General features: G+C 46.6%; 1 pseudogene; it reads right to left on the bottom strand.

The window, feature by feature from the left end:
• LOC111964443 (transcription elongation factor SPT6-like) overlaps window positions 1-5,581 on the bottom strand; it is a 24,854-nt pseudogene that overhangs the window by 8,047 nt on the left and 11,226 nt on the right.

Raw genomic sequence — 5,581 nt, 5'->3', positions numbered from 1 at the left:
TAGTCCAGGACTGGATCCCAGGTTGGTTCCTTCTCAGTTAAACAATAGTAAATGGTGATACAGAGGAAAGTTCTCACATCCTGTCTACCTAGCATCAATTACATGAACACTGTTAATACGTTGTCTTGGTTCCCATACCTTCTTTCCCTTCTTGGTGGGCTTGATGTTGATCTTGGCTCTCTCCTGGAACGTCTGTCTGAGGACGTGTCTGACCAGAGGCTCCCTGGCAATCTGCATGGCAACCATATAACGGGTCCCCTCCAACACCGCCTCAGGGCTGTTAAACTGGCTACACACACAGACAGAGGGAGAGCTCGGGGGGTCAGTGTGTATGTGTGGTTAACTGTAGACTTATTCTTTGGCCAACTCTACAGAGTTAAGCGTTTTACCCTGCTCTGTGTGTGTGTGTGTGTGTGTGTGTGTGTCGTTACTTTAAGCGTTTTACCCTGCTCTGTGTGTGTATGTCGTTACATTAAGCGTTTTACCCTGCTCTGTGTGTGTATGTCGTTACATTAAAAGTTTTACCCTACCCTGTGTGTGTGTGTGTCGTCAAGCGTTTTACCCTGCTCTGTGTGTGTGTCGTTACGTTAAGCGGTTTACCCTACTCTGTGTGTGGTTACCTGCAGACGTAGTCTTTAGCCAACTCTACAGGCTCGGCAGGGAACTGCTCTGTCTCGTGACGCTGGTAGCTGTCTCTCAGATTCTCTCCAAACTGCTCTGGAGTCAGACCAAACTTCTTAGCCAGGCCATCTGAGAAAGAGCGAGAGCGAGAGAAAGATGGAGAGAGAAAAAGAAAGAGAGCGAAATAGAGAAAGATGGAGAGAGCAAGAGAGCGAGTGAGCAAAGAGCAATGGCATGGAGGTCCAAGGCCAGTAAGACATTTTCTGAGAAGCTATTAGTTCCTGATGCGACGCGTCTTGACATTAACAGAGAAGCTATTAGTTCCTGATGCGACGCGTCTGGACATTAACAGAGAAGCTATTAGTTCCTGATGCGTCTTGACATTAACAGAGAAGCTATTAGTTCCTGATGCGATGCGTCTGGACATTAACAGAGAAGCTATTAGTTCCTGATGCGTCTTGACATTAACAGAGAAGCTATTAGTTCCTGATGCGACGCGTCTTGACATTAAAACAGAGAAGCTATTAGTTCTGATCGACGCGTCTTGACATTAAGAGAGAAGCTATAGTTCTGATGCGACGCTCTTGACATTAACAGAGAAGCTATTAGTTCCTTATGCGAACGCGTCTTGACATTAACAGAGAGCTATTAGTTCTGATGCGACGCGTCTTGACATTAACAGAGAAGCTATTAGTTTCGGCTGATACGTCTTGACATTACAGAAGGCTATTAGTTCTGATGCGAGCGTTTTGACATTAAACAGAGAAGCTATTAGTTCCTGATGTGACGCGTCGACATTAACAGAGAAGCTATTAGTTCCTGATGCGATGCGTTTTGGACATTAAACAGAGAAGCTATTAGTTCCTGATCGACGTCTTGCATTAACAGAGAAGCATTAGTTCCTGATGCGATGCGTTTGACATTAACAGAGAAGCTATTAGTTCCTGATGTGACGCGTCTGGACATTAACAGAGAAGCTATTAGTTCCTGATGCGATGCGTTGACATTAACAGAGAAGCTATTAGTTCTGATGCGATGCGTTTGACATTAACAGAGAAGCTATTAGTTCCTGATGCGATCGTCTTGAACATTAACAGAGAAGCAATTAGTTCCTGATGCGACGCGTCTTGACATTAAACATGTCCCAGTGCATTCATACTGAACGTCAGCCTCTGCAGAATTTGAAAAGGATGAGACAGATTGCCAGAAGTAATGTCTTGATGCAGAGCAGGGTATATTTTCTTCACGTTTCACATGTCAAGCCCCTTCAGCAATCACAAGCACAATGAAGTCAAGCGTAGGTCCCATTCAGTACAGAATAATAGACGAGGAGTCAGAGTGACTCACCGAGCCCGGCGCTCTGACAGATGCTGTACATGTCTCTGCGAGATGCCAGCTTCAGGTCAGGCCCCTCTCTCTTCCTCCTCCTCCTCCCACCTCTTCCTCCACCTCTCCTCCTCACCTGAAAGGAATGGGAGAGACATGATGTGTGGAGTGTGGAAATCACACAACAAAAGTCAAAACAGGGTTGTTGAAAAGGTGCTGTTATTTTAACTATTATACAACGACGACACCTTTTATACTATATACAGCAACGACACCTTTTACTAATATACAGCAACGACACTTTTACTATATACAGCAACGACACCTTTTACTATATACCACACGACACCTTTTACTATATACAGCAACACACCTTTTTACTATATACAGCAACGACACCTTTTACTATATACAGCAACGACACTTTTACTATATCGCAACGACACCTTTTACTATATACAGCAACGACACCTTTTACTATATACAGCAACGACACCTTTTACTATATACAGCAACGACACCTTTACTATATACAGCAACGACACCTTTTACTATATACAGCAACGAACACTTTTACTATATACAGCAACGACACCTTTTATTATATACAGCAACGACACCTTTTACTATATACAGCCAACGACACCTTTTACTATATACAGCAACGACACCTTTTATTATATACAGCAACGACAGCCTTTTACTATGACAACAACGACACCTTGCTTTGATATTTTAGCCAGCAGTCTCAGGGTGTGATTTCAAAGAAATAAGGAAACATCGAAATCCTCTTGGCAGCCATTTTGATCTCCTTATCAAATCATTTCTGGGTTAACAATATGGTTATTCACTATAATAGTAATCAGTTATAATTGTCAACATGGCATCCAACCTTCCTCGTTGACCTCAATCTTCTTCTTCTTCTTCTTCTTCTTCTTCTTCTTGCTGGCGGCCTTGGCTGCGTTCTGCATCTTGGGGATGTCTCGGCCATAGTACAGAAGGAAGTGACTATACACATCACTCAGCTCATCTATGGACTGGACGTCCTTCAGTCTGCAGGGGGTAGAGGAGGGGGCAGGGGAGGAGAAGGGCGAGGGCAGCAGAAGGGAACAGTAAGACAAGCTGAACTTTACTAAATGGGTCCTGGCTTCTGTGAAGACATGGGGCTATGAGACTTCTGAACTTTGATGTACTATCATGTTATGGGAAGTCTGTTGACTTTCTAGACACAGACAAAGCCCTGAGAAGAAAACACATCTCTATGCTTCATCTGTATCRGGGAAACTGGCCCTTAGTGCATTACAACACCTGAGCACACGTTGTGGGAAAGACCATATCATCAAAAAAAATTCTTCCTGAACTTCCTATCTGTCCTTTTAGACCTGTTGCTATAACGTTTACACAATGTACAGGACTGAGCTTGTCAATCACGGGTCCCATTGACCCTCTTAATACCACTGTTCTCCTATACCTCTCCATGGATAACTATTCTGATAACTATTCTGATCAAAAGTAGTGCACTATATAGGGTGCCATTTTGGAAGCAGTCCCRATTTCCTCTGACCCTGTGTGGAACCATACTACGTACCTCTCCATATCAGCAGTGTCCAGGGGTCTGATGCCGTCAGCCAGGGGCTTGTCAGGGTCGGCAGAGATCTGCTCATACTGGTACCCCTGCATCCTCCGGAACAGACGTGTCAGGTTCTGCTTCCTGCTCTTCAGCTGGCACCACTGAGGTCAGGGGTCGAGGGACAGGAAGTGGGTCAATATGAGGAGAATCAACAATGGAACAAGGCTTCTGGATTACAGTTGGTACAACCTAAAAGCAAAGGTTACCAACTGCTGGTAAACACAGAGGTGTGTGAGCCTCCAGGTCTTATGTCACATGACAAAGGTCATCCTTTACCTTCTCGTCCCACTGCCAGACCTTCCACAGGTCGTTGATGTTGAGCTCCGGTTCCACGTACTCCTTCCTGTAGAATGCGATGAACGGAACCTGCAAAAAAGAGAGGAAGATGTGAGTGGTGTGTAGTGTGTGTGTGTGTGTAGTGTGAGGTAGTAGTGGTGTAGTCAGAGGTTCCTACCTGCATGGAGATGGTGGGGTTGAGAAAGCGTTTCTGTAGATCCACTCTGCCTCTTCCTCCAACTCATCATCCTCAGCAGGCTTCACTGGGATGGAGCGCAGCTACGGGCGGAGGACGGAGTGTGAAACGCACACGGCTTTATATAACAGATCACAACTAGATTCAAGAACACAGGAGGGTGAAACGAACAACACACCCTACCTGGAACCTTCTCTGGCATGTCTGTGGAGCGGATCTCGTTGTCCTGGTCAGTCATGTGACTACTCTCCAGCTCGCTGGGCTCGTGAGAGCTCGAAGATGCTCTTTCTCCCCATCTCCTCTTCGTTGGCTTCTTGGGCGGTCCAGCCCTCTTCGTCCTGGTCCTCCTCCTCTTCCTCACCCTGTTCATAAGCACGGTCGGCGTCGAACTCGCCAAAGTCAAAGTCGCCGCCGAAGATTTCCTGAGCTTCCTGGAGGGCTCTGTAGACGGGGACAGAAGAACAGAGGGGACAGGTGAAAACATTCTGCTCTCAATGGTTGTTCAGCATTTGATGGAAGGAAACCTCTAGAGACGGATGGGATCGTATACAGGTCTGTCCACACTGTAACCTGAGAGATGGTGAACAACTATCCCTAACCCTGAGGTGGTGAACCACTATCCCTAACCCTGAGGTTAACACTATCCCTACCCTGAGGTGGTGACACTATCCTCAACCCTGAGATGGGTGAACACTTATCCTAACCTGAGGTGGTGAACACTATCCCTAACCCTGAGGTGGTGAACACTATCCCTAACCCCTGAGGTGCGGTGAAACACTATCCCTAACCCTGAGGGTGGTGAAACACTATCCCTAACCCTGAGGTGGTGAACACTATCCCTAACCCTGAGGTGGTGAACACTATCCCTAACCCTGAGGTGGTGAACACTATCCCTAAACCCTGAGGCGGTGAACACTATCACTAACCCTGAAGGTGAGTGAACACTATCCCTAACCCTGAGGTGGTGAACACTATCCCTAACCCTGAGGGTGGTGAACAACTATCCTAACCCTGAGGTGAGTGAACACTATACCCTACCCTGAGGTGTGAACCACTATCCCTAACGCCTGAGGGGTGAACACTATCCCTAACCCTGAGAGGTGAACACTATCCCTAACCTGAGGAGTGAGTGAACACTATCCCTACCCTGAGAGGTGATGAACACTATTCCCTAACCCTGAGGGTGAGTGAACACTATCCCTAACCCTGAGGAGGTGAGTGAACACTATCCCTAACCCTGAGGTGAGTGAACACTTATCCCTAACCCTGAGGTTGAGTGAACACTATCCCTAACCCTGAGGGTGTGTGAACACTATCCCTAACCCTGAGGTGGTGAACACTATCCCTAACCCTGAGGAGGTGAGTGAACACTATCCCTAACCGTGAGGAGGTGAGTGAACCACTATCCCTGAACCCTGAGGATGAGTGAACACGATCTCATCCTACCTGAGGTGGTGAGAAACTATCCCTAACCCCTGAGGTGGTGAACACTATCCCTAAACCTGAGGTGAGTGAACACTAATCCCTAACCG

This window comes from Salvelinus sp. IW2-2015, linkage group LG5, assembly GCF_002910315.2.
Source record: "Salvelinus sp. IW2-2015 linkage group LG5, ASM291031v2, whole genome shotgun sequence".
NCBI lineage: Eukaryota > Metazoa > Chordata > Actinopteri > Salmoniformes > Salmonidae > Salvelinus > Salvelinus sp. IW2-2015.
The sequence above is the reverse complement of the archived record's forward strand: the minus strand, read 5'-3'. Positions and strand labels throughout refer to the sequence as shown.